General features: G+C 48.9%; 12 non-coding genes across 12 annotated transcripts; all 12 read left to right on the top strand.

Moving 5' to 3' along the window:
* The first annotated feature begins 100 nt into the window (after positions 1-100).
* On the top strand, positions 101-173 carry TRNAV-CAC (transfer RNA valine (anticodon CAC)). Its single transcript has one exon. It is a non-coding gene; the product is annotated as a tRNA-Val (tRNA).
* Positions 174-468: 295 nt separating this feature from the next.
* TRNAV-UAC (transfer RNA valine (anticodon UAC)) lies at positions 469-541 on the top strand. The gene has a single exon. It is a non-coding gene; the product is annotated as a tRNA-Val (tRNA).
* Positions 542-851: 310 nt separating this feature from the next.
* Positions 852-924, top strand: TRNAV-CAC (transfer RNA valine (anticodon CAC)). Its single transcript has one exon. It is a non-coding gene; the product is annotated as a tRNA-Val (tRNA).
* A 111-nt stretch (positions 925-1,035) lies between these two features.
* TRNAV-AAC (transfer RNA valine (anticodon AAC)) lies at positions 1,036-1,108 on the top strand. The gene has a single exon. It is a non-coding gene; the product is annotated as a tRNA-Val (tRNA).
* A 307-nt stretch (positions 1,109-1,415) lies between these two features.
* Positions 1,416-1,488, top strand: TRNAV-UAC (transfer RNA valine (anticodon UAC)). The gene has a single exon. It is a non-coding gene; the product is annotated as a tRNA-Val (tRNA).
* Positions 1,489-1,600: 112 nt separating this feature from the next.
* On the top strand, positions 1,601-1,673 carry TRNAV-AAC (transfer RNA valine (anticodon AAC)). The gene has a single exon. It is a non-coding gene; the product is annotated as a tRNA-Val (tRNA).
* A 125-nt stretch (positions 1,674-1,798) lies between these two features.
* TRNAV-CAC (transfer RNA valine (anticodon CAC)) lies at positions 1,799-1,871 on the top strand. Its single transcript has one exon. It is a non-coding gene; the product is annotated as a tRNA-Val (tRNA).
* A 495-nt stretch (positions 1,872-2,366) lies between these two features.
* Positions 2,367-2,439, top strand: TRNAV-CAC (transfer RNA valine (anticodon CAC)). Its single transcript has one exon. It is a non-coding gene; the product is annotated as a tRNA-Val (tRNA).
* A 296-nt stretch (positions 2,440-2,735) lies between these two features.
* Positions 2,736-2,808, top strand: TRNAV-AAC (transfer RNA valine (anticodon AAC)). Its single transcript has one exon. It is a non-coding gene; the product is annotated as a tRNA-Val (tRNA).
* A 125-nt stretch (positions 2,809-2,933) lies between these two features.
* TRNAV-CAC (transfer RNA valine (anticodon CAC)) lies at positions 2,934-3,006 on the top strand. Its single transcript has one exon. It is a non-coding gene; the product is annotated as a tRNA-Val (tRNA).
* Positions 3,007-3,117: 111 nt separating this feature from the next.
* TRNAV-UAC (transfer RNA valine (anticodon UAC)) lies at positions 3,118-3,190 on the top strand. The gene has a single exon. It is a non-coding gene; the product is annotated as a tRNA-Val (tRNA).
* A 112-nt stretch (positions 3,191-3,302) lies between these two features.
* On the top strand, positions 3,303-3,375 carry TRNAV-AAC (transfer RNA valine (anticodon AAC)). The gene has a single exon. It is a non-coding gene; the product is annotated as a tRNA-Val (tRNA).
* Positions 3,376-19,789: the final 16,414 nt, after the last annotated feature.

Here is a 19,789-nt window from a genome sequence, read left to right as displayed (position 1 = left end):
ATCGGTCCATACCCGGTCTTCAGACCCTGCTGGCGGACCACAGTCTTTTCTTCAAGTCCTTTCGCTTGCTTGCAAAAGCAGTAGTGTGCATCTCGTGCCAGTTTCTGTAGTGTAGTGGTTATCACGTTCGCCTCACACGCGAAAGGTCCCCGGTTCGAAACCGGGCAGAAACAAAGCATTGCAGCTTTTGTTTCTGAAATCGGCCATACGTGCTCTTCAAATCATCGTTCTAGACCCCAGTCCTTTCACTTGCATGCAAAAGCAGTAGTGTGCATGTCGTGCCAGTTTCTGTAGTGTAGTGGTTATCACGTTCGCCTCACACGCGAAAGGTCCCCGATTCGAAACCGGGCAGAAACAAAGCATTGCAGCTTTTGTTTCTGAAATCGGCCATACGTGCTCTTCAAATCATCGTTCTAGACCCCAGTCCTTTCACTTGCTTGCAAAAGCAGTAGTGTGCATGTCGTGCAAGTTTCTGTAGTGTAGTGGTTATCACGTTTGCCTTACACGCGAAAGGTCCCTGGTTCGAAACCGGGCAGAAGCAAAGCGTAGCAGCTTTTTTTTTGGAAATCGGGCTATACGTGCTCTTCAGACTCTTGTGCTAGTCCCCAGTCCTTTCGCTTGCTTGCAAAAGCAGCAGTGTGTATCTCGTGCCAGTTTCTGTAGTGTAGTGGTTATCACGTTCGCCTAATACGTGAAAGGTCCCCGGTTCGAAACCGGGCAGAAACATGTACTTGCGGTTTCTTTTCTTGAAATCAGTCTATACCCGATCTTGAGACCCTGCTGGCAGACCACAGTCTTTTCTTCAAGTCCTTTCGCTTGCTTGCAAAAGCAGTAGTGTGCATCTCGTGCCAGTTTCTGTAGTGTAGTGGTTATCACGTTCGCCTCACACGCGAAAGGTCCCCGGTTCGAAACCAGGCAGAAACAAAGCATTGCAGCTTTTGTTTCTGAAATCGGCCATACGTGCTCTTCAAATCATCGTTCTAGACCCCAGTCCTTTCACTTGCTTGCAAAAGCAGTAGTGTGCATGTCGTGCCAGTTTCTGTAGTGTAGTGGTTATCACGTTCGCCTAACACGCAAAAGGTCCCCGGTTCGAAACCGGGCAGAAACATGTACTTGCGGTTTCTTTATTTGAAATCGGTCCATACCCGGTCTTCAGACCCTGCTGGCAGACCACAGTCTTTTCTTCAAGTCCTTTCGCTTGCTTGCAAAAGCAGTAGTGTGCATCTCGTGCCAGTTTCTGTAGTGTAGTGGTTATCACGTTCGCCTCACACGCGAAAGGTCCCGGTTCGAAACCGGGCAGAAAAAAACATTGCAGCTTTTGTTTCTGAAATCGGCCATACGTGCTCTTCAAATCATCGTTCTAGACCCCAGTCCTTTCACTTGCTTGCAAAAGCAGTAGTGTGCATGGCGTGCCAGTTTCTGTAGTGTAGTGGTTATCACGTTCGCCTTACACGCGAAAGGTCCCTGGTTCGAAACCGGGCAGAAGCAAAGCGTAGCAGCTTTTTTTTCGGAAATCGGGCCATACGTGCTCTTCAGACCCTTGTACTAGACCCCAGTCCTTTCGCTTGCTTGCAAAAGCAGCAGTGTGTATCTCGTGCCAGTTTCTGTAGTGTAGTGGTTATCACGTTCGCCTAACACACGAAAGGTCCCCGGTTCGAAACCGGGCAGAAACATGTACTTGCGGTTTCTTTTCTTGAAATCGGTCCATACCCGGTCTTCAGACCCTGCTGGCGGACCACAGTCTTTTCTTCAAGTATTTTCGCTAGTTTGCAAAAGCAGTAGTATGCATCTCGTGCCAGTTTCTGTAGTGTAGTGGTTATCACGTTCGCCTCACACGCGAAAGGTCCCCGGTTCGAAACCGGGCAGAAACAAAGCATTGCAGCTTTTGTTTCTGAAATCGGCCATACGTGCTCTTCAAATCATCGATCTAGACCCCAGTCCTTTCACTTGCTTGCAAAAGCAGTAGTGTGCATGTCTTGCCAGTTTCTGTAGTGTAGTGGTTATCTCGTTCGCCTTACACGCGAAAGGTCCCTGGTTCGAAACCGGGCAGAAGCAAAGCGTAGCAGTTTTTTTTTTCGGAAATCGGGCCTTACGTGCTCTTCAAACCCTTGTGCTAGACCCCAGTCCTTTCGCTTGCTTGCAAAAGCAGCAGTGTGTATCTCGTGCCAGTTTCTGTAGTGTAGTGGTTATCACGTTCGCCTAACACGCGAAAGGTCCCCGGTTCGAAACCGGGCATAAACATGTACTTGCGTTTTCTTTTCTTGAAATCGGTCCATACCCGGTCTTCAGACCCTGCTGGCAGACCACAGTCTTGTCTTCAAGTCCTTTCGCTAGTTTGCAAAAGCAGTAGTGTGTTTCTTGTGCCAGTTTCTGTAGTGTAGTGGTTATCACGTTCGCCTCACATGCGAAAGGTCCCTGGTTCGAAACCGGGCAGAAACAAAGCATTGCAGCTTTTGTTTCTGAAATCGGCCATACGTGCTCTTCAAATCATCGTTCTAGACCCCAGTCCTTTCATTTGCTTGCAAAAGCAGTAGTGTGCATGTCGTGCCAGTTTCTGTAGTGTAGTGGTTATCACGTTCTCCTTACACGCGAAAGGTCCCTGGTTCGAAACCGGGCAGAAGCAAAGAGTAGCAGCTTTTTTTTCGGAAATCGGGCCATACGTGCTCTTCAAACTCTTGTTCTAGACCCCAGTCCTTTCGCTTGCTTGCAAAAGCAGCAGTGTGTATCTCGTGCCAGTTTCTGTAGTGTAGTGGTTATCACGTTCGCCTAACACGCGAAAGGTCCCCGGTTTGAAACCGGGCAGAAACATGTACTTACGTTTTCTTTTCTTGAAATCGGTCCATACCCGGTCATCAGAACCTGCTGGCAGACCACAGTCTTTTCTTCAAGTCCTTTTGCTAGTTTGAAAAAGCAGTAGTGTGCATCTCGTGCCAGTTTCTGTAGTGTAGTGGTTATCACGTTCACCTCACACGCGAAAGGTCCCCGGTTCGAAACCGGGCAGAAACAAAGCATTGCAGCTTATGTTTCTGAAATCGGCCATACGTGCTCTTCAAATCATCATTCTAGACCCCAGTCCTTTCACTTGCTTGCAAAAGCAGTAGTTTGCATGTTGTGCCAGTTTCTGTAGTGTAGTGGTTATCACGTTCGCCTTACACGCGAAAGGTTCCTGGTTCGAAACCGGGCAGAAGCAAAGCGTAGCAGCTTTTTTTTCGGAAATCGGGCCATACGTGCCCTTCAAACTCTTGTGCTAGACCCCAGTCCTTTCACTTGCTTGCAAAAGCAGCAGTGTGTATCTCGTGCCAGTTTCTGTAGTGTAGTGGTCATTACGTTCGCCTAACACGCGAAAGGTCCCCGGTTCGAAACCGGGCAGAAACACGTACTTGCATTTTCTTTTCTTGAAATCGGTCCATACCCGGTTTTCAGACCCTGCTGGCAGACCACAGTCTTTTCTTCAAGTCCTTTTGCTAGTTTGCAAAAGCAGTAATGTGCAGTAAGGGCTGTGTGTGGCTCTCCAGCTATATCCATTGCTTTTTCAACCACAACTCCGCCTCTGCTTGCTGCTATTCTCAATCTTATTTTTTTTTTATTATGCTATCTTCTTTGTATCAATTATATTAGCTTTGAAGTCCCTGTCTCTTTTTCCTACTGTGCCTTTCCCCTTTTTCTTACTTGATTTTTTCCTGTGTTTGATTCTATCTCCATGTTTCTCCACCCATATTCACACCTGAAGCACATTTTACAAATGTCTTGCTAGCTTGTATACATCTAAGTGCATAGGTCCATGTGACCGCGGTTCGTGTGACCTCAAAGTGTGACTCTAAGTGTACAGATCAGAATTAGGCCAGAATTGGACCAGAAGGGAACAGATGGTAACACAAACTAATCCAAACCTATTTTTGTCTAACAAAAATGCTTCTCACTATTATCTCTGTTGTTCTTTTCTTACTTGTAAATACCACTTTACCACCCCAAACCAGCCATGTCTGTAAAGAAATATTTATCTCTCCATCTCTCCTACCCTACATCTGACTTTCTCTGCACAGCTACTCACAAACCTGCAGGCTTTAAATCGCATACACACACAACCTCCTCACACCAGCTGTCCTTCTCCCTGCTACTACTTACTTCTGGTGACATATCTCCAAACTTCCTAAATGCTTGTTCCATAGGCAACAAACTTGACTACATCCACGACCTCTTCATCACTCGTGAACTTTCATTTCTTGGTATCACAGAAACATGGCTGACACCCTCGGAATTGCTTCCCCTGCTGTCCTCTCCTATGGAGGGCTGCAGTTCTCACACACTCCTCTGTTCGCATCTGCTCACCTTCCAATTTCCAACTGGCCATCACATATTAACCACCAGGACCTCCTGCTGCCTTCATTGACCATTTCACCACCTGGCTCACATACTTCCTATGCACCAACACCCCCACCATCATCATGTGTGACTTCAACATCCTGTGGGGGGCCAACTATATCTCTTGAAAAATTAAGCATAAGAAGGTAGGGGCCAAGGTTGCTCTATCTCTCCATCTCCCTCTCAGAGATGGAGCCAGTTAGGCTGGGACTATGGGCTGGGTTCGTGTTACTGTATACGAAAGATCACATCCTGCTGACATTCTCTGCCCTCTCCTTTGGAATAGACGCCCCAACTCCTAAACCAACACGACCCCATAGGAACCTTAACTGCCTTGACATCCTCACACTCTCAGTCTCTCTCATACCACTTACTGACATATCCTCACTCCAGGACACAGATGCCGCTGCTTCCTTCTATAATACTACCATTACTTCAGCCCTTGACTCTGTGGCTCCCCTCACAAACATCAGAGCTTGACCATTCAATAGGCAACCCAGGCACACTGACCTGACTAAGAAACTGAGCTGTTCCTCACAGGTTGCAGAGTGCCTCTGGAAGAAAAGCCACTTCCAAAAGGACTTCCTCAGTTATTAAGAGGCAGTTCTCGCATTCAAGAACTCACTCACCTCTGCAAAACAGGTCTACTTTACCACACTGATATCTGCCCTATCCCAAAACCGCAAACAGCTATTTACTACCTTCATCTCCCTCCTTCAACCTCCTGTGCACCCTCCAACATCCCTTACTTCAGCTGACGACTTTGCCTCTTATTTTAAAAGTAAAACTGACACCATCAGAAACAGTTTCACCCTAAACCCCCGGCAAGCACTCTATCCAACTACTTAGTGCTCTTCATCTTTAACCTGTTTCTCCACTGTCACTGATCAAAAGCTCTCCTCCCTAATCTCCAAATCCCACCTCACCTCATGCACGCTTGACCGAATCCAGTCACATCTCATCCCCAAACTCACTGAAGTCATTACTCTGGCCTTAATCCATCTCTTCAACCTATCCTTAACCCATGGATTCTTCCCCTCCGCCTTCAAACATGCCACCGTCACTCCTATACTTAAACCATCCCTCGACCCATCCTATCCAGCCAACTATCACCCCATCTCACTTCTCCCATACGCCTCAAAACTTATTGAGCAACATGTCCACTCTGAACTATCCTTCTATCTCTCATCCATCTTACTCTTTGACAATACACAGTAAGGCTTCAGACACTGTCACTCCACAGATACTGCCCTAACCAAAGTCACTAATGACCTTCTAACTTCCAAAGCCAAGTTTCACTACTCTGTCTTCCTCCTCCTTGATCTCTCCACTGCCTTTGACACAGTCGACTATTCTCTCTTGTTAGAAATGCTTTCATCCCTCGGTATCTCAGACCTGGCCCTTTCCTGGATCTCCTCATACCTCACCAATTACACAGTCAGCATCTCCCACTCGCACACCACCTCTTCACCATGCCCTCTTTCTGTAGGTGTCCCCCAAGGTTCCATCCTAATATACCTCCTGTTCTCTATCTACACTCTTGGCCTGGGCCAACTCATAGAATGTCATGGTTTTCAAAATCATTGCTATGCTGATGACACTAAAATATATCTTTCTAAACCAGACATTACCTCTCTGTTGGCCAAAGTTCCAGAGTGCCTAGCAGCTGTAGCCTCCTTTCTCTCCTCCCGCTTTCTCAAACTCAACATGGAGAAACCAGAGTTAATCATCTTTGCCCCACCCCATACAGCCCCTCTACCTCACCCATCTATCAGAGTTAATGCAACCACACTTACCCCTGTCCCACGGGTCCACTGCCTATATATAACCCCGTGACTCTGACCTATCCTTCAAGTCACACATAGAAACCCTCAACACCTCCTGCCGTCTCCTACTGAAGAACATCCAGCAAATCTGCTCTTTCCTCACCCCTGAAACCACAAAGATGCTAGTTCATGCCCTCATTATCTCCCGTTTAAACTACTGTAATGCCCTTCTCCATAGCCTCCCTGCAAATACTCTTGCCCCCCTCCAGTCCTCCTTAATCTGTGCTGCTTTCTTAATACACCTCTCCCCTCGTTCTTCATCGGCTGCTCCCCTCTGCCAGTCCCTCCACTGGCTACCCATTATCCAGCAAATAGAGTTCAAAATACTAACACTTACATAAAAAGCCATCCACAACCTGTCCCCTCCATATATCTCCGACCTAATCTCCCATTACATGCCCACACGTAACCTCAGATCCTCCAAAGACCTCCTACTCCGCTCTGTTCTTATCCGCTCGTCACACAACTGTCTCCAAGACTTCTCCCCTGCATCCCCAATACTCTGCAACTCACTACCAAGACACATAAGGCTGACCGCCACAATCACAAGCTTCAAGAAGGCCCTGAAGACTCTACAGTCTACAGTCTCTACCCTCAACTTCTTGCTCTATCCCTCTTCCCTCATAGATTGTAAGCCCTTGCAGGCAGGGTCCTCTATCCCACTGTGCCAGTTGGTCACTGTTAGTATTATATTTGTTTGTATATTTTGTGTACCGTATGTAAACCCTCAAATGTAAAGCACCATGGAATTAATGGTGCTATATAAATAAACAATAATAATAACAAATAATAATCGAGTTCTCACATACCAAATTTGCTTTATGCAGGGGGGCAATCATGTTGGTACTGCATTATTGATGCAGCAGATAAATCACTTGTTCAGTGATTATATTTAGCTGTAGAAAGTCCAGTAAAAAAGTCACATCCTGTAATAGCTGAGAGCAAGCTCAGAATCTGCTGTGGAGAGTCCAGTGAAAATATCACTTCTGGTAATTGTAGCAGATCATCAGATCTTTACATGGTGGCTTCATGTCATTGTCCTGTAGGAAAGCTTTCACCTCTAGCTACATCTCATATTCATTGTCATAAATGCTTATGAACGAAAATATAGATGTATATTCTAAACAGTACAAACAACACAACATTCCATTGTAGTTTTGTAACTTAAATCTATATTCCAAATACAGGTCTACTTACCGTAGTCTGGAGATGGCCGTTTTCAATGGGCAGCTATGGTGATGGTGGAGCTAGTCTAAGGGATTAAGAGAAGAGGATTAAAGGGGTTGTCCCACGTCGCATACTTACCCGTCTTCGTTTCTGTGAAATCTTCTTTCTTCCGGCTTTGTTTCGCCATTGGTGGGCGGGGTCACATATGCAAAGCCAAGCGGCGAGATGCCGCTGGCCCTGCGTGCGCGCTCATACACCAGTCTAGCCTTCACAATGCAAATACAGACCCAACAGGGTTTCGGGTCTGTATTTGCATTGTGAAGGCTAGACTGGTGTATGAGCGTGCACGCAGGGCCGGCGGCTTCTCGCCGCTTGGCTTTGCATATGTGACCCCGGAGCGGAATAACAGCATCGCTTCTGCGGCTGCTTGCTTCAGCGATGTTGCTGGCTTCACCTGTGCCAGCGTCTAACTGTCTCTCTATTACAGCGGATGCCGGGCAGTGTTAGACGCCGGCACAGGTTAAGCCTGCAACATCGCTATGCTTCTGCCCTGCATGAAGCAAGCAGCGGCAGAAGCGATGCTGTTATTCCGCTCCTCCGTGCCCAGAAGCATAGCGATGTTGCTGGCTTCACCTGTGCCGGCGTCTAACCCTGCATTGGCGGCCCCTTCCCCCAAAGGGTAAACTACCCCCCCCCCTCCAGGCTCGCTCCCGTGCACTTAGCCCCTCCTCCCTCCCCCTGAGAGCAGGCAGACACATCACTTGACTCAGGAGCAGCTAGGTCAGGGTTGTGGCCACAAAAAAATGAATAAAGTAAGATAGTGGGCAAACAAAGCAGTTTTGCTGAAGCAATGTATTTAGGAAAAGTCTTACATTCACATTTACAAGCATTATAGATAGGATCCTTGTGACGGGACAACCCCTTTAACATTATCACATGGCAGTGTGTTATTCACTAGAGATGAGCGAACAGTGTTCTATCGAACTCATGTTCGATCGGATATTAGGCTGTTCGGCATGTTCGAATCGAATCGAACACCGCGTGGTAAAGTGCGCCATTACTCGATTCCCCTCCCACCTTCCCTGGCGCCTTTTTTGCTCCAATAACAGCGCAGGGTAGGTGGGACAGGAACTACGACACCGGTGACGTTGAAAAAAGTAGGCAAAACCCATTGGCTGCCGAAAACATGTGACCTCTAATTTAAAAGAACAGCGCCGCCCAGGTTCGCGTCATTCTGAGCTTGCAATTCACCGAGGACGGAGGTTTCCGTCCAGCTAGCTAGGGCTTAGATTCTGGGTAGGCAGGGACAGGCTAGGATAGGAAGGAGAAGACAACCAACAGCTCTTGTAAGAGCTAAATTCCAGGGAGAAGCTTGTCAGTGTAACGTGGCACTGACGGGCTCAATCGCCGCAACCCAGCTTTCCCAGGATCCTGAATGGAATACACTGTCAGTGTATTCCCGTATACCCGATATATACCCCGATACCCGTTCCAACGGTGTGCCCCCCCACCTTCACCCCAGAAATACCCTGCAAGTCCCCTAGCAATAGAATTGGGGCTATATACACCCACAATTTTTACTACTGGTATACAGTGCCATTGTCTGACTGGGAATTCAAAGAATATATTGGGAATACAAATACCCTCATTTCTTGCTACTGCCATATAGTGCCAGTGTCTGACTGGGAATTCAAAGAATATATTGGGGTTACGTGCACCCACAATTTTTACTACTGGTATACAGTGCCATTGTCTGACTGGGAATTCAAAGAATATATTGGGAATACAAATACCCTCATTTCTTGCTACTGCCATATAGTGCCAGTTTCTGACTGGTAATTCAAAGAATATATTGGGGTTACGTGCACCCACAATTTTTACTACTGGTATACAGTGCCATTGTCTGACTGGGAATTCAAAGAGTATATTGGGAATACAAATACCCTCATTTCTTGCTACTGCCATATAGTGCCAGTTTCTGACTGGTAATTCAAAGAATATATTGGGGTTACGTGCACCCACAATTTTTACTACTGGTATACAGTGCCATTGTCTGACTGGGAATTCAAAGAATATATTGGGGTTATAAATACCCTCATTTCTTGCTACTGCCATATAGTGCCAGTTTCTGACTGGTAATTCAAAGAATATATTGGGGTTACGTGCACCCACAATTTTTACTACTGGTATACAGTGCCATTGTTTGACTGGGAATTCAAAGAGTATATTGGGAATACAAATACCCTCATTTCTTGCTACTGCCATATAGTGCCAGTTTCTGACTGGGAATTCAAAGAATATATTGGGGTTACGTGCACCCACAATTTTTACTACTGGTATACAGTGCCATTGTCTGACTGGGAATTCAAAGAATATATTGGGGTTATAAATACCCTCATTTCTTGCTACTGCCATATAGTGCCAGTTTCTGACTGGTAATTCAAAGAATATATTGGGGTTACGTGCACCCACAATTTTTACTACTGGTATACAGTGCCATTGTCTGACTGGGAATTCAAAGAGTATATTGGGAATACAAATACCCTCATTTCTTGCTACTGCCATATAGTGCCAGTTTCTGACTGGGAATTCAAAGAATATATTGGGGTTACGTGCACCCACAATTTTTACTACTGGTATACAGTGCCATTGTCTGACTGGGAATTCAAAGAATATATTGGGGTTATAAATACCCTCATTTCTTGCTACTGCCATATAGTGCCAGTTTCTGACTGGTAATTCAAAGAATATATTGGGGTTACGTGCACCCACAATTTTTACTACTGGTATACAGTGCCATTGTCTGACTGGGAATTCAAAGAGTATATTGGGAATACAAATACCCTCATTTCTTGCTACTGCCATATAGTGCCAGTTTCTGACTGGGAATTCAAAGAATATATTGGGGTTACGTGCACCCACAATTTTTACTACTGGTATACAGTGCCATTGTCTGACTGGGAATTCAAAGAATATATTGGGGTTATAAATACCCTCATTTCTTGCTACTGCCATATAGTGCCAGTTTCTGACTGGTAATTCAAAGAATATATTGGGGTTACGTGCACCCACAATTTTTACTACTGGTATACAGTGCCATTGTCTGACTGGGAATTCAAAGAGTATATTGGGAATACAAATACCCTCATTTCTTGCTACTGCCATATAGTGCCAGTTTCTGACTGGGAATTCAAAGAATATATTGGGGTTACGTGCACCCACAATTTTTACTACTGGTATACAGTGCCATTGTCTGACTGGGAATTCAAAGAATATATTGGGGTTATAAATACCCTCATTTCTTGCTACTGCCATATAGTGCCAGTTTCTGACTGGTAATTCAAAGAATATATTGGGGTTACGTGCACCCACAATTTTTACTACTGGTATACAGTGCCATTGTCTGACTGGGAATTCAAAGAGTATATTGGGAATACAAATACCCTCATTTCTTGCTACTGCCATATAGTGCCAGTTTCTGACTGGGAATTCAAAGAATATATTGGGGTTACGTGCACCCACAATTTTTACTACTGGTATACAGTGCCATTGTCTGACTGGGAATTCAAAGAATATATTGGGGTTATAAATACCCTCATTTCTTGCTACTGCCATATAGTGCCAGTTTCTGACTGGTAATTCAAAGAATATATTGGGGTTACGTGCACCCACAATTTTTACTACTGGTATACAGTGCCATTGTCTGACTGGGAATTCAAAGAGTATATTGGGAATACAAATACCCTCATTTCTTGCTACTGCCATATAGTGCCAGTGTCTGACTGGGAATTCAAAGAATATATTGGGGTTACGTGCACCCACAATTTTTACTACTGGTATACAGTGCCAATTTCTAACTAGGAATTCAAAATGCGCAAGGCTCCCGGAAAGGGACGTGGACGAGGCCGTGGGCGAGGTCGGGGGAATGGTTCTGGGGAGCAAGGTAGCAGTGAAGCCACAGGGCGTCCCGTGCCTACTCCTGTGGGGCAGCAAGCATTGCGCCACTCCACAGTGCCAGGGTTGCTTGCCACATTAACTAAACTGCAGGGTACAAACCTTAGTAGGCCCGAGAACCAGGAACAGGTCTTGCAATGGCTGTCAGAGAACGCTTACAGCACATTGTCCAGCAGCCAGTCAGACTCTGCCTCCTCTCCTCCTATTACCCAACAGTCTTGTCTTCCTTCCTCCCAAAATTCCGAAGCTTTACAGAACAATAACCCAAACTGTCCCTGCTCCCCAGAGCTGTTCTCCGCTCCTTTCATTGTCCCTCAACCTGCCTCTCCACGTCACGATTCCACGAACCTAACAGAGGAGCATCTGTGTCCAGATGCTCAAACACTAGAGTCTCCTCCATCTCCGTTCGATTTGGTGGTGGATGACCAGCAACCCACCCTCATCGACGATGATGTGACGCAGTTGCCGTCAGGGCATCCAGTTGACCGGCGCATTGTGCGGGAGGAGGAGATGAGACAGGAGTTGGAAGAGGAAGTGGTGGATGATGAGGACACTGACCCGACCTGGACAGGGGGGATGTCAAGCGGGGAAAGTAGTGTGGATGTTGAGGCAGGTGCAGCACCAAAAAGGGTAGCTAGAGGCAGAGGCAGAGGTCAGCAGCTTAGGCGAAGCCAGGCCACACCCGGAATCTCCCAAGATGTTCCAGTTCGTACCCAGCCCCGAAAAACTCCCACCTCGAGGGCACGTTTCTCGAAGGTGTGGAGTTTTTTCAAGGAATGCGCCGAGGACAGATATAGTGTTGTCTGCACAATTTGCCTCTCGAAATTGATTAGGGGCTCTGAGAAGAGCAACCTGTCCACCACTTCAATGCGCCGTCATTTGGAATCCAAGCACTGGAATCAGTGGCAGGCAGCAACGGCAGGACAAAGGCCGCCTGCCGTTCACGCCACTGCCACTGCCTCTGCCACTGCCTCTGCCTCTGCCACTGCCACTGCTGACTGTGCTGGCGATGCACTCCAGAGGACGAGCCAGGACACCACTTCATCTGCCTCCGCCACTTTGTTGACTTCTACCTCATCCTCCCCTGGTCCTGTCTTATCTCCTTCTCCTGCACCATCAAAGGCACCATCAGGCGTTTCTTTACAACAACCCACCATCTCTCAGACATTGGAGCGGCGGCAGAAATACACTGCTAACCACCCACACGCGCAAGCCTTGAACGCCAACATCGCTAAACTGCTGGCCCAGGAGATGTTGGCGTTCCGGCTTGTTGAAACTCCCGCCTTCCTGGACCTGATGGCAACTGCGGCACCTCGCTATGCCGTCCCTAGCCGTCACTACTTCTCCCGGTGTGCCGTCCCCGCCTTGCACCAGCACGTGTCACTCAACATCAGGCGGGCCCTTAGTTCCGCGCTTTGCACAAAGGTCCACTTGACCACCGACGCGTGGACAAGTGCATGCGGACAGGGACGCTACATTTCACTGACGGCACACTGGGTGAATGTAGTTGAGGCTGGGACTGCTTCCCAAACTGGCCCGGTGTACCTCGTCTCCCCGCCTAACATTCCTGGCAGGGACACGAGAAGAACACCCCCCTCCTCCTCCTCCTCTACCGCCTCCTCCTCCGCCACCGCCTCCTCCTCCGCCACCGCCTCCTCCTCCGCTGTTAGATTGACCCCAGCTACGAGTTGGAAACGTTGCAGCACTGGCGTTGGTAGACGTCAGCAGGCTGTGCTGAAGCTGATCAGCTTGGGGGACAGACAGCACACTGCCTCCGAGGTGAGGGATGCCCTCCTCGATGAGACGGCAATATGGTTTGAGCCGCTGCACCTGGGCCCAGGCATGGTCGTTTGTGATAACGGCCGGAACCTGGTAGCAGCTCTGGAGCTTGCCGGACTCCAACATGTTCCATGCCTGGCCCACGTCTTCAACCTAGTGGTGCAACGTTTCCTAAAGAGCTACCCCAATGTTCCAGAGCTACTGGTGAAAGTGCGGCGCATGTGCGCCCACTTTCGCAAGTCGACAGTAGCCGCTGCTAGCTTAAAATCTCTCCAGCAACGCCTGCATGTGCCACAACACCGGCTTTTGTGCGACGTCCCCACACGCTGGAACTCAACGTTTCAGATGTTGAATAGAGTGGTTGAGCAGCAGAGACCTTTGATGGAATACCAGCTACAAAACCCTAGGGTGCCACAAAGTCAGCTGCCTCAGTTTCACATCCATGAGTGGCCATGGATGAGAGACCTTTGTGACATCCTACGGGTCTTTGAGGAGTCCACAAGGAGGGTGAGCTCTGAGGATGCGATGGTGAGCCTTACAATCCCGCTCTTGTGTGTTCTGAGAGAATCCCTGATTGACATCAGGGATAACTCAGATCACACAGAGGAGTTAGGGATAGCATCCGATCCGTCACAGCTGGAGAGTAGGTCCACACATCTGTCCGCTTCACTGCGTTTAATGGAGGAGGAGGAGGAGGAGGAGGAGGAAGAAGAGTTGTCCGATGATGTGATGGTGATACAGGAGGCTTCCGGGCAACTTCGAATCGTCCCATTGTTGCAGCGCGGATGGGTAGACATGGAGGATGAGGAGGAAATGGAGATTGAACTTTCCGGTGGGGCCAGAGGAGTCATGCCAACTAACACTGTGGCAGACATGGCTGAGTTCATGTTGGGGTGCTTTACAACCGACAAGCGTATTGTCAAAATCATGGAGGACAACCAGTACTGGATCTTTGCTATCCTTGACCCCCGGTATAAAAACAACATCTCGTCTTTTATTCCGGTAGAGGGGAGGGCCAATCGCATCAATGCTTGCCACAGGCAATTGGTGCAGAATATGATGGAGATGTTTCCAGCATGTGACGTTGGCGGCAGGGAGGGCAGTTCCTCCAGTAGGCAACCAAGTTCTCACCGGTCCACACAAACGAGGGGCACACTGTCTAAGGTCTGGGACACCTTGATGGCACCCCCTCGCCAAAGTGCCGCCACGGAGGGTCCTAGTGTCACCAGGCGTGAGAAGTATAGGCGCATGTTGCGGGAATACCTTTCCGACCACAGCCCTGTCCTCTCCGACCCCTCTGCGCCCTACACGTATTGGGTGTCGAAGTTGGACCTGTGGCTTGAACTTGCCCTATATGCCTTGGAGGTGCTGTCCTGTCCTGCCGCCAGCGTCCTATCTGAGAGGGTGTTCAGTGCAGCCGGTGGCATCATCACTGACAAGCGCACCCGTCTGTCAGCTGAGAGTGCCGACCGGCTCACTTTGATAAAAATGAACCACCACTGGATAGAGCCTTCATTTTTGTGCCCACCTGTGTAAAGCACCCCAACATGAAACTCCATGTCTGTACTCAACCTCTCCAATTCCTCCGCATCCTCATACTCATCCACCATAAGCGTTGCACAATTCTGCTAATACTAGGCTCCCTCCAACATGATTTCCCCCAACTCTGCTGGTTAGAGGCTCCCTCCACCCTGATTTCCACCAACTCTGCTGGTTAGAGGCTCCCTCCACCCTGCTTTCCCACAACTCTGCTGGTTAGAGGCTCCTTCCACCATGAATTTGCCCAAACTGGGCTGTTTAGAGGCTCCCTCCACCATGAATTGGTCCAAACTGGGCTGGTTAGAGGCTCCCTCCACCATTAATTGGTCCAAACTGGGCTGGTTAGAGGCTCCCTCCACCATGAATTTGCCCAAACTGGGCTGTTTAGAGGCTCCCTCCACCATGAATTTGCCCAAACTGGGCTGTTTAGAGGCTCCCTCCACCATGAATTGGTCCAAACTGGGTTTTTTAGAGGCTCCCTCCACCATGAATTGGTCCAAACTGGGCTGGTTAGAGGCTCCCTCCACCATGAATTGGTCCAAACTGGGGTGGTTAGAGGCTCCCTCCACCATTAATTGGTCCAAACTGGGCTGGTTAGAGGCTCCCTCCACCATTAATTGGTCCAAACTGGGCTGGTTAGAGGCTCCCTCCACCATTAATTGGTCCAAACTGGGCTGGTTAGAGGCTCCCTCCACCATGAATTTGCCCAAACTGGGCTGTTTAGAGGCTCCCTCCACCATGAATTTGCCCAAACTGGGCTGGTTAGAGGCTCCCTCCACCATGAATTGGTCCAAACTGGGGTTTTTAGAGGCTCCCTCCACCATGAATTTGCCCAAACTGGGCTGTTTAGAGGCTCCCTCCACCATGAATTGGTCCAAACTGGGCTGGTTAGAGGCTCCCTCCACCATGAATTTCCCAAAACTTGGCTGTTTAGAGGCTCCCTTCACCATTAATTGGTCCAAACTGGGCTGGTTAGAGGCTCCCTCCACCATGAATTTGCCCAAACTGGGGTGGTTAGAGGCTCCCTCCACCATTAATTGGTCCAAACTGGGCTGGTTAGAGGCTCCCTCCACAATTAATTGGTCCAAACTGGGCTAATTAGAGGCTCCCTCCACCATGAATTGGTCCAAACTGGGTTTTTTAGAGGCTCCCTCCACCATGAATTTGCCCAAACTGGGCTGTTTAGAGGCTCCCTCCACCATGAATTGGTCCAAACTGGGCTGGTTAGAGGCTCCCTCCACCATGAATTGGTCCAAACTGGGCTGGTTAGAGGCTCCCTCCACCATGAATTTCCCAAAACTTGGCTGTTTAGAGGCTCCCTCCACCATTAATTGGTCCAAACTGGGCTGGTTAGAGGCTCCCTCCACCATGAATTTGCCCAAACTGGGCTGTTTAGAGGCTCCCTCCACCATGAATTTGCCCAAACTGGGCTGGTTAGAGGCTCCCTCCACCATGAATTGGTCCAAACTGGGGTTTTTAGAGGCTCCCTCCACCATGAATTGGTCCAAACTTGGCTGTTTAGAGGCTCCCTCCACCATGAATTGGTCCAAACTGGGGTGGTTAGAGGCTCCCTCCACCATTAATTGGTCCAAACTGGGCTGGTTAGAGGCTCCCTCCACCATTAATTGGTCCAAACTGGGCTGGTTAGAGGCTCCCTCCACCATGAATTGGTCCAAACTGGGTTTTTTAGAGGCTCCCTCCACCATGAATTTGCCCAAACTGGGCTGTTTAGAGGCTCCCTCCACCATGAATTGGTCCAAACTGGGCTGGTTAGAGGCTCCCTCCACCATGAATTTCCCAAAACTTGGCTGTTTAGAGGCTCCCTCCACCATTAATTGGTCCAAACTGGGCTGGTTAGAGGCTCCCTCCACCATGAATTGGTCCAAACTGGGGTTTTTAGAGGCTCCCTCCACCATGAATTGGTCCAAACTTGGCTGTTTAGAGGCTCCCTCCACCATGAATTGGTCCAAACTGGGGTGGTTAGAGGCTCCCTCCACCATTAATTGGTCCAAACTGGGCTGGTTAGAGGCTCCCTCCACCATTAATTGGTCCAAACTGGGCTGGTTAGAGGCTCCCTCCACCATGAATTTGCCCAAACTGGGCTGTTTAGAGGCTCCCTCCACCATGAATTTGCCCAAACTGGGCTGGTTAGAGGCTCCCTCCACCATGAATTGGTCCAAACGGGTTTTTAGAGGCTCCCTTCACCATGAATTGGTCCAAACTTGGCTGTTTAGAGGCTCCCTCCACCATGAATTGGTCCAAACTGGGGTGGTTAGAGGCTCCCTCCACCATTAATTGGTCCAAACTGGGCTGGTTAGAGGCTCCCTCCACCATTAATTGGTCCAAACTGGGCTGGTTAGAGGCTCCCTCCACCATGAATTGGTCCAAACTGGGGTTTTTAGAGGCTCCCTCCACCATGAATTGGTCCAAACTGGGCTGGTTAGAGGCTCCCTCCACCATTAATTGGTCCAAACTGGGCTGGTTAGAGGCTCCCTCCACCATGAATTGGTCCAAACTGGGTTTTTTAGAGGCTCCCTCCACCATGAATTTGCCCAAACTGGGCTGTTTAGAGGCTCCCTCCACCATGAATTGGTCCAAACTGGGTTTTTTAGAGGCTCCCTCCACCATGAATTGGTCCAAACTGGGCTGGTTAGAGGCTCCCTCCACCATGAATTGGTCCAAACTGGGGTGGTTAGAGGCTCCCTCCACCATTAATTGGTCCAAACTGGGCTGGTTAGAGGCTCCCTCCACCATTAATTGGTCCAAACTGGGCTGGTTAGAGGCTCCCTCCACCATTAATTGGTCCAAACTGGGCTGGTTAGAGGCTCCCTCCACCATTAATTGGTCCAAACTGGGCTGGTTAGAGGCTCCCTCCACCATTAATTGGTCCAAACTGGGCTGGTTAGAGGCTCCCTCCACCATGAATTTGCCCAAACTGGGCTGTTTAGAGGCTCCCTCCACCATGAATTTGCCCAAACTGGGCTGGTTAGAGGCTCCCTCCACCATGAATTGGTCCAAACTGGGGTTTTTAGAGGCTCCCTCCACCATGAATTGGTCCAAACTTGGCTGTTTAGAGGCTCCCTCCACCATTAATTGGTCCAAACTGGGCTGGTTAGAGGCTCCCTCCACCATGAATTGGTCCAAACTGGGTTTTTTAGAGGCTCCCTCCACCATGAATTTGCCCAAACTGGGCTGTTTAGAGGCTCCCTCCACCATGAATTTGCCCAAACTGGGCTGGTTAGAGGCTCCCTCCACCATGAATTGGTCCAAACTGGGGTTTTTAGAGGCTCCCTCCACCATGAATTGGTCCAAACTTGGCTGTTTAGAGGCTCCCTCCACCATGAATTGGTCCAAACTGGGGTGGTTAGAGGCTCCCTCCACCATTAATTGGTCCAAACTGGGCTGGTTAGAGGCTCCCTCCACCATTAATTGGTCCAAACTGGGCTGGTTAGAGGCTCCCTCCACCATGAATTGGTCCAAACTGGGTTTTTTAGAGGCTCCCTCCACCATTAATTGGTCCAAACTGGGCTGGTTAGAGGCTCCCTCCACCATGAATTGGTCCAAACTGGGTTTTTTAGAGGCTCCCTCCACCATGAATTTGCCCAAACTGGGCTGTTTAGAGGCTCCCTCCACCATGAATTGGTCCAAACTGGGCTGGTTAGAGGCTCCCTCCACCATGAATTTCCCAAAACTTGGCTGTTTAGAGGCTCCCTCCACCATTAATTGGTCCAAACTGGGCTGGTTAGAGGCTCCCTCCACCATGAATTGGTCCAAACTGGGGTTTTTAGAGGCTCCCTCCACCATGAATTGGTCCAAACTTGGCTGTTTAGAGGCTCCCTCCACCATGAATTGGTCCAAACTGGGGTGGTTAGAGGCTCCCTCCACCATTAATTGGTCCAAACTGGGCTGGTTAGAGGCTCCCTCCACCATTAATTGGTCCAAACTGGGCTGGTTAGAGGCTCCCTCCACCATGAATTTGCCCAAACTGGGCTGTTTAGAGGCTCCCTCCACCATGAATTTGCCCAAACTGGGCTGGTTAGAGGCTCCCTCCACCATGAATTGGTCCAAACGGGTTTTTAGAGGCTCCCTTCACCATGAATTGGTCCAAACTTGGCTGTTTAGAGGCTCCCTCCACCATGAATTGGTCCAAACTGGGGTGGTTAGAGGCTCCCTCCACCATTAATTGGTCCAAACTGGGCTGGTTAGAGGCTCCCTCCACCATTAATTGGTCCAAACTGGGCTGGTTAGAGGCTCCCTCCACCATGAATTGGTCCAAACTGGGGTTTTTAGAGGCTCCCTCCACCATGAATTGGTCCAAACTTGGCTGTTTAGAGGCTCCCTCCACCATTAATTGGTCCAAACTGGGCTGGTTAGAGGCTCCCTCCACCATGAATTGGTCCAAACTGGGTTTTTTAGAGGCTCCCTCCACCATGAATTTGCCCAAACTGGGCTGTTTAGAGGCTCCCTCCACCATGAATTGGTCCAAACTGGGTTTTTTAGAGGCTCCCTCCACCATGAATTGGTCCAAACTGGGCTGGTTAGAGGCTCCCTCCACCATGAATTGGTCCAAACTGGGGTGGTTAGAGGCTCCCTCCACCATTAATTGGTCCAAACTGGGCTGGTTAGAGGCTCCCTCCACCATTAATTGGTCCAAACTGGGCTGGTTAGAGGCTCCCTCCACCATGAATTTGCCCAAACTGGGCTGGTTAGAGGCTCCCTCCACCATGAATTGGTCCAAACTGGGTTTTTTAGAGGCTCCCTCCACCATGAATTTGCCCAAACTGGGCTGGTTAGAGGCTCCCTCCACCATGAATTGGTCCAAACTGGGGTTTTTAGAGGCTCCCTCCACCATGAATTTGCCCAAACTCTGCTGGTTAGAGGCTCAATCCACCCTGATTTTCAAAACAAATGTTGGTGCCAACCTCAACTTACTACAAGGGCCAAATTCACTGCTGGTGACAAGCTCTCCTCACTGCAAGTGCCAAATACACATGTTTCAAGGTGTTTTCCTACTGTCAGAGAGGTGGTATTGAGTGTGTAAAGTGTGTAGTTGTTAGGCTGTGATGTTGGGGTAATAGAGGGTCTTTGGTGTGTTAGATGCCCCCAGACATGCTTCCCCTGCTGTCCCAGTGTCATTCCAGAGGTGTTGGCATCATTTCCTG

This window comes from Leptodactylus fuscus, chromosome 1, assembly GCF_031893055.1.
Source record: "Leptodactylus fuscus isolate aLepFus1 chromosome 1, aLepFus1.hap2, whole genome shotgun sequence".
Classification (NCBI taxonomy): domain Eukaryota; kingdom Metazoa; phylum Chordata; class Amphibia; order Anura; family Leptodactylidae; genus Leptodactylus; species Leptodactylus fuscus.
This window is presented reverse-complemented; position numbering and strand designations above follow the sequence as displayed.